The sequence below is a fragment of the Photinus pyralis genome, unplaced genomic scaffold, assembly GCF_008802855.1.
Source record: "Photinus pyralis isolate 1611_PpyrPB1 unplaced genomic scaffold, Ppyr1.3 Ppyr1.4_LG10, whole genome shotgun sequence".
NCBI lineage: Eukaryota > Metazoa > Arthropoda > Insecta > Coleoptera > Lampyridae > Photinus > Photinus pyralis.
In genome coordinates, this window is record NW_022170250.1 from 2,117,897 (window position 1) to 2,126,824 (window position 8,928).

Consider the following 8,928-nt stretch of genomic DNA (forward strand, 5'->3'; position numbering starts at 1 on the left):
TGGCTGGGGGGTCTTTTAGAAACAATTATTACGAGGAGTCCTTAGGGATAAACTGTTTAAAAGATACTGCAACACTGGGAGGTCTGGGGGGTATGGAATACCCCCCCAGGATAAAAAAGTGATTCACTGTCCTCTCAAAACCTATCAAAACCTTCGGGCGCTTGGTTGGGGGTCCTTTAGAAACAATTATTACGAGGGGTCCTTAGGCATAAACTGTTTAAAAGATAATGTAACACCGGGGGGTCTGGGGGGTATGGAATACTCCCCAGGATAAAAGAAGTGATTCACTGTCCTCTCAAAACCATCGGGCACTTGGCTGGGGGGTCTTTTAGAAACAATTATTACGAGGAGTCCTTAGGGATAAACTGTTTAAAAGATACTGCAACACTGGGAGGTCTGGGGGGTATGGAATACCCCCCCAGGATAAAAAAGTGATTCACTGTCCTCTCAAAACCTATCAAAACCTTCGGGCGCTTGGTTGGGGGTCCTTTAGAAACAATTATTACGAGGGGTCCTTAGGCATAAACTGTTTAAAAGATAATGTAACACCGGGGGGTCTGGGGGGTATGGAATACCCCCCCAGGATAAAAGAAGTGATTCACTGTCCTCTCAAAACCTTCGGGCACTTGGCTGGGGAGTCTTTTAGAAACAATTATTACGAGGAGTCCTTAGGCATAAACTGTTTAAAAGATAATGTAACACCGGGGGATCTGGGGGGTATGGAATGCCCCCCAGGATAAAAGAAGTGATTCATTGTCCTCTCAACACCTATCAAAACCTTCGGGCACTTGGCTGGGGGGTCTTTTAGAAACAATTATTACGAGGAGTCCTTAGGGATAAACTGTTTAAAAGATACTGTAACACCGGGGGGTATGGAATACCCCCCAGGATAAAAGAAGTGATTCATTGTCCTCTCAACACCTATCAAAACCTTCGGGCACTTGGCTGGGGGGTCTTTTAGAAACAATTATTACGAGGAGTCCTTAGGGATAAACTGTTTAAAAGATACTGCAACACTGGGAGGTCTGGGGGGTATGGAATACCCCCCCAGGATAAAAAAGTGATTCACTGTCCTCTCAAAACCTATCAAAACCTTCGGGCGCTTGGTTGGGGGTCCTTTAGAAACAATTATTACGAGGGGTCCTTAGGCATAAACTGTTTAAAAGATAATGTAACACCGGGGGGTCTGGGGGGTATGGAATACCCCCCCAGGATAAAAGAAGTGATTCACTGTCCTCTCAAAACCTTCGGGCACTTGGCTGGGGAGTCTTTTAGAAACAATTATTACGAGGAGTCCTTAGGCATAAACTGTTTAAAAGATAATGTAACACCGGGGGATCTGGGGGGTATGGAATGCCCCCCAGGATAAAAGAAGTGATTCACTGTCCTCTCAACACCTATCAAAACCTTCGGGCCCTTGGTTGGGGAGTCTTTTAGAAACAATTATTACGAGGAGTCCTTAGGGATCAACTGTTTAAAAGATACTGTAACACTGGGGGGGTATGGAATACCCCCCAGGCTAAAAGAAGTGATTCACTGTCCTCTCAAAACCTATCAAAACCTTCAGGCGCTTGGCTGGGGGGTCCTTTAGAAACAATTATTACGAGGGGTCCTTAGGCATAAACTGTTTAAAAGATAATGTAACACCGGGGGGTCTGGGGGGTATGGAATATACCCCCAGGGATAAAAGAAGTGATTCAGCTGTCCTCTCAAAACCTTGGGCGCTTGCTGGGGGGTCCGTTTTAGAAACAATTTATTACGAGGAGGGTCCTTAGGCATAAGACTGCTTTTAAAAGATAATGTAACACCGGGGGATCTGGGGGGTATGGAATGCCCCCCAGGATAAAAGAAGTGATTCATTGTCCTCTCAACACCTATCAAAACCTTCGGGCACTTGGCTGGGGGGTCTTTTAGAAACAATTATTACGAGGAGTCCTTAGGGATAAACTGTTTAAAAGATACTGTAACACCGGGGGATCTGGGGGGTATGGAATGCCCCCCAGGATAAAAGAAGTGATTCATTGTCCTCTCAACACCTATCAAAACCTTCGGGCACTTGGCTGGGGGGTCTTTTAGAAACAATTATTACGAGGAGTCCTTAGGGATAAACTGTTTAAAAGATACTGTAACACTGGGGGGTCTGAGGGGTATGGAATACCCCCCAGGATAAAAGAAGTGATTCACTGTCCTCTCAAAACATATCAAAACCTTCAGGCGCTTGGCTGGGGGGTCTTTTAGAAACAATTATTACGAGGGGTGCTTAGGCATAAACTGTTTAAAACATACTGTAACACCGGGGGGTCTGGAGGGTATGGAATACCCCCCAGGATAAAAGAAGTGATTCACTGTCCTCTCAAAACCTATCAAAATCTTCGAGCGCGTGGCTGGGGGTATTCCATACCCCCCAAACCCCCCTGTCCTACATTCCTCACCAAACCGAATAGTGCCCTGTGCTCATAGTAATTTTTGGATAGGGTCAGAACGTGGTTCTGGGAGGGGGGGGGGTATATGGCATATATGGAATCTCCGCTCAGTAAAAAAGGATTGATTCAATTTCCTTTTCCCTACACCTATCATAACTTGACACGAGTGGGGGGGGGGGGGATTCCTACTTGATGAACTATTACCCTAAGGCAAAGTCAGCGTTCTTGGTAATTGCCGGCGATGTTAATAAGTGTTATAATTAGATGCGCGTATTGCAAATCCATTTTCACGGAAATTTCAGTACACCCCAAAATGGCGCTAATTAATTAAGTCGGCCATCTTTAACCATTAGCAATCTGATTCGTTTAGCCCAACCAATGATGCGCGCGTTAGGGGCATCAATCAAAACACACGAAATCGCGTAATGTCATTCTCGCTCATCCCGATCTGTGAAAAGTGTTGTATTTTAAAGTAAAGCAAGTAAAACTTGGTATTGAAATCTAGTTTTTTGACCTTTTGAAATCATTTCCTGTGAGATAAGAGAATGGAAGATTAATTAATTTTCTTCAATATTTCTGCGTAACATTTACACATTTTTGTCTTTTGTGCGGGTTATATCAGGCATCCAGCTGAGTCATACAACAATAGAGGAAACAACATTAGCCATTGATCAATTAAGTTCAATTTCCCCGCAAACAGTACTGCAAGGTAATTTCTTTTCAATTAGCATTAATTAACTGAATTGAATACATAATAATTTACACGTACGCATGGAATCTTAGTGAGGAAATTAAGATTCGATGTCCTTTAGAAACAATTATTATCAGGAGTCCTTAGGGATAAACTGTTTGAAGGATAATGTAACACCGGGGGGTCTGGGGGAATACCCCCCTGGAAGAATAATGAGATTTATTTTTGTTTTCCCTACACCATAGAGTAAATAATATATTTACTCTATGCCTACACCTATCTAAATCTTCGGACGCTTGGCTGGGGGGTTTTCCATACCCCCCCCCCCAGACCCCCCGGTTAGACATTCTTCGCTAAAGCGTATAGTGCCAGTGCCCTGTGGTCATAACAATTTTTGGACAAGGTCGTAACGTGGATCTGGGGGGGGGGGGGGAGCATATGGAATATTTGCATTCCCCGCCCAGGAAAAAAGAATTGATTCAATTTCCTTTTCCCTACACCTATCAAAAAATCTTCCTACTTAATGAATTATTACCCTAAGGCAAAGTCAGCTTTCTTGGTAGTTGCAGCTTCTGTGTGACGCATGGGCAACAGCGTTGACAATTGTAAAAAAAGTGCAACTCGTCCCAAACTAAATCGGCTCCCGTTCGTTCAAGCAATGATTACAATCTTCGCCAGGTCAAAGATCTAGGTAGATATGTTCGCGCCGGGGATGTTAATAAGAGTTCATAAAAAAATACGCGTATTTTCACGGATGTCGTATGCTTAAGTTTCAGTACACCCCCAAAATGGCGCTAATTAATTAGATCGACAATCTTTAACCATTAGCAATCGGATTGGTTTAGCCCAACGAATTATGCGCGCGTTAGAGGCATCAATCAAAACCCACAGCCTTTTTCAACGTCCCACAAAATTGCGGAATGTCATTCTCGCTTGTCCTGATCTGTGAAGAGTGTTGTATTTTAAAGTAAAGTAAGTAAAAGGTATGTTTTAACCTTTTGAAATCATTTCCTGTGACATATAAGAGAATGACAGATTTATTTATTTTGTTCAATATTTCCCCGGGACATTTACACATTTTTGTCTTTTGTACGGGTCATTTCAAGCATCCAGTTGGGCCATACAGCAATAGAGGAAACAACAGATCAATTAAGTTCAATTTCCCGCAAACAGTACTACAAGGTAATTTCTTTTCAATTAGCATTCATTAACTGAATTGAATACATAATAATTTACACGTACACATGGAATTAATTACCTCTAAATGATCGAGGAGCAGGGGGGCATTCTTCGATTTTGTTGCTTTATAATGTTTTAAATTGGAGTGTCGTGAGCAGGCACAATAAGTTACTATCAGTAGGTATAGTTTGTTGTCTAACCCACAGGTAGAGAACATTTCACATTTTTCGTAAGTATGGAATTTAATAATAATGTGTACAATTTCCTGCGTCTGTGTTTATTTCGGGACTTTTCCTTCATCGTCTTTTGATTGTCGTAACAATGCAAATTTTGAAGAACCTTCTTGGAATTAAATTTGCATCTCATGCATAATGGCTTAAGCAAAATTCTTTGTGGTTTGCCGAGAAAATAATGTGCGATTCCGAAAAGGTTACCGTTTTTTTCACGACACTTTCCGGTGGTGACATTTACACTTTTTTATTAGTTTGATGAACCCCCTCAATTTGTTTGTGTCTGTGAGTAGAAAAAATAATGTTACAAAAGAGAGGAACGCGACTTCTCAATTGAAGATGTGTCATCGGCGCACGTTTGTAATAAATATGCGTGCTGTGATGCGACTGATGATGTAAATTATTGAAATAAATGCAAAAAAGTGCGGAATTCACCTTGGGGAACGCCTCTTCCATTTACGTTGATTTGTAAATGTTATTTTCGTTCAACAGCAGACGTTCTGCAATTTCTCGCAGCCTTTTGCGTTTGGTAATTTTCACACAAGGATAAAAAAACTTGAACAATTAACAAATCGGAATGTGTCATTTGAGGGTGACACCATACAAGTTTTTTTTTTAGAAAATTCGCTATTCAGAGGAATTTCCATTAGACGAAAGGTTTATGGTAGATGGGCGGAATCTCATTGCGTCAAAAAATTTTCAAACCTTTTCCCGAAATCGTCATGAAACCCTCATTATCAAGCCTACTCTATCTCAGGGAATTTTCGTTTCCATCTTTCCCGCCTCCAATCACTTTACCGTATTCCGGTCAAAACTGACACATTAATATTAATCAAAAGTTCTATATGAAAATGGAAATCATATATTATTTGTACAATACAAAACTCGTAAATAAAATGACATTACTTCACTCGGAAATTAAAGTACTCGGCCCTAAAGGGGCCTCGAACTTCAATATTTCCTCGCCATCATTGTCATTTTCATGACTCTTATGTAAATAACTATGTATTGCCAACATTAAAAAAATGAAAGGCCCTAGAGCGTATTTAATACTTATTACACTAAAGAAAAGTAATAAAGCCGTCCTACTCGCACGAATGGCTAAAAATTTTTAATCAATCTTCAAGCGTCCTTTGTTAATCTCTCGCGAAGTTCTAAGATAACACAAAAATTAAATGTTCTTTTCCTTACCCCTATCAAAAAATTCGGACACTTGGCTGGGGGTATTCCATACCCCCCAGGCCCCTCGGTTGTATATTCTTCCCCAAAACGTATAGTGTAACACCAGGAGTCTCTGGAGTAAGGAATTCTCGTCAGAAAAGCAAAATTCGACGTCCATTTACGAAAAACACCACGAGCGTCTTTTGGGCTGTACGTTTGGAGGGAAAACGTAGCACCGGGGGGTCTGGGGGGTATGGAATACCCCCCAGGAACAAAGGATAGAGTCAATGTTCTTTTCCTTACCCCTATCAAAATATTCGGATGTTTGGCTGGGGGGTATTCCATACCCCCCAGACCCCCCGGTTGTACATTCTTCCCCAAAACGTATAGTGTAACACCATGAGTCTCTGGAGTAGGGAATCCTCGTCAGAAAAGCAAAATTCGACGTCCATTTCAGAAAAACCCCACGAGCGTCTTTTGGGCTGTACGTTTGGAGGGAAAACGTAGCGCCGGGGGGTCTGGGGGGTATGGAATACCCCCAGGAACAAAGGATAGAGTCAATGTTCTTTTCCTTACCCCTATCAAAATATTCGGATGTTTGGCTGGGGGGGATTCCATACCCCCCAGACCCCCCGGTTGTATATTCTTCCCCAAAACGTATAGTGTAACACCATGAGTCTCTGGAGTAGGGAATCCTCGTCAGAAAAGCAAAATTCGACGTCCATTTCAGAAAAACCCCACGAGCGTCTTTTGGGCTGTACGTTTGGAGGGAAACGTAGCACCGGGGGGTCTGGGGGGTATGGAATACCCCCCAGGAACAAAGGATAGAGTCAATGTTCTTTTCCTTACCCCTATCAAAATGTTCGGATGTTTGGCTGGGGGGTATTCCATACCCCCCAGACCCCCCGGTTGTACATTCTTCCCCAAAACGTATAGTGTAACACCAGGAGTCTCTGGAGTAGGGAATCCTCGTCAGAAAAGCAAAATTCGACGTCCATTTAAGAAAAACCCCACGAGCGTCTTTTGGGCTGTACGTTTGGAGGGAAAACGTAGCACCGGGGGGTCTGGGGGGTATGGAATACCCCCCAGGAACAAAGGATAGAGTCAATGTTCTTTTCCTTACCCCTATCAAAATATTCGGATGTTTGGCTGGGGGGGATTCCATACCCCCCAGACCCACCGGTTGTATATTCTTCCCCAAAACGTATAGTGTAACACCATGAGTCTCTGGAGTAGGGAATCCTCGTCAGAAAAGCAAAATTCGACGTCCATTTACGAAAAACACCACGAGCGTCTTTTGGGCTGTACGTTTGGAGGGAAAACGTAGCACCGGGGGGTCTGGGGGGTATGGAATACCCCCCAGGAACAAAGGATAGAGTCAATGTTCTTTTCCTTACCCCTATCAAAATATTCGGATGTTTGGCTTTGGCTGGGGGGTATTCCATACCCCCCAGTTGTATATTCTTCCCCAAAACGTATAGTGTAACACCAGGAGTCTCTGGAGTAGGGAATCCTCGTCAGAAAAACAAAATTCGACGTTCATTTAAGAAAAACACCACGAGCGTCTTTTGGGCTGTACGTTTGGAGGGAAAACGTAGCACCGGGGGGTCTGGGGGGTATGGAATACCCCCCAGGAACAAAGGATAGAGTCAATGTTCTTTTCCTTACCCCTATCAAAATATTCGGATGTTTGGCTGGGGGGGATTCCATACCCCCCAGACCCACCGGTTGTATATTCTTCCCCAAAACGTATAGTGTAACACCATGAGTCTCTGGAGTAGGGAATCCTCGTCAGAAAAGCAAAATTCGACGTCCATTTACGAAAAACACCACGAGCGTCTTTTGGGCTGTACGTTTGGAGGGAAACGTAGCACCGGGGGGTCTGGGGGGTATGGAATACCCCCCAGGAACAAAGGATAGAGTCAATGTTCTTTTCCTTACCCCTATCAAAATATTCGGATGTTTGGCTGGGGGGTATTCCATACCCCCCAGACCCCCCGATTGTATATTCTTCCCCAAAACGTATAGTGTAACACCAGGAGTCTCTGGAGTAGGGAATCCTCGTCAGAAAAGCAAAATTCGACGTCCATTTGAAAAACCCCACGAGCGTCTTTTGGGCTGTACGTTTGGAGGGAAAACGTAGCACCGGGGGGTCTGGGGGGTATGGAATACCCCCCAGGAACAAAGGATAGAGTCAATGTTCTTTTCCTTACCCCTATCAAAATATTCGGATGTTTGGCTGGGGGGTATTCCATACCCCCCAGACCCCCCGATTGTATATTCTTCCCCAAAACGTATAGTGTAACACCAGGAGTCTCTGGAGTAGGGAATCCTCGTCAGAAAAGCAAAATTCGACGTCCATTTACGAAAAACACCACGAGCGTCTTTTGGGCTGTACGTTTGGAGGGGAAACGTAGCACCGGGGGGTCTGGGGGGTATGGAATACCCCCCAGGAACAAAGGATAGAGTCAATGTTCTTTTCCTTACCCCTATCAAAATATTCGGATGTTTGGCTTTGGCTGGGGGGTATTCCATACCCCCCAGTTGTATATTCTTCCCCAAAACGTATAGTGTAACACCAGGAGTCTCTGGAGTAGGGAATCCTCGTCAGAAAAGCAAAATTCGACGTCCATTTCAGAAAAACCCCACGAGCGTCTTTTGGGCTGTACGTTTGGAGGGAAAACGTAGCACCGGGGGGTCTGGGGGGTATGGAATCCCCCCAGGAACAAAGGATAGAGTCAATGTTCTTTTCCTTACCCCTATCAAAATATTCGGATGTTTGGCTGGGGGGTATTCCATACCCCCCAGACCCCCCGGTTGTATATTCTTCCCCAAAACGTATAGTGTAACACCAGGAGTCTCTGGAGTAGGGAATCCTCGTCAGAAAAATAAAATTCGACGTTCATTTAAGAAAAACACCACGAGCGTCTTTTGGGCTGTAGATTTGGAGGGAAAACGTAGCACCGGGGGGTCTGGGGGGTATGGAATACCCCCCAGGAACAAAGGATAGAGTCAATGTTCTTTTCCTTACACCTATCAAAATATTCGGAAGTTTGGCTTTGGCTGGGGGGTATTCCATACCCCCCAGTTGTATATTCTTCCCCAAAACGTATAGTGTAACACCAGGAGTCTCTGGAGAAGGGAATCCTCGTCAGAAAAGCAAAATTCGACGTCAATTTATCAAAACCACCAGGAGAGGGGCTATACGTTTTGATGGAAGACGGAGCCACAGTATATCGTATAC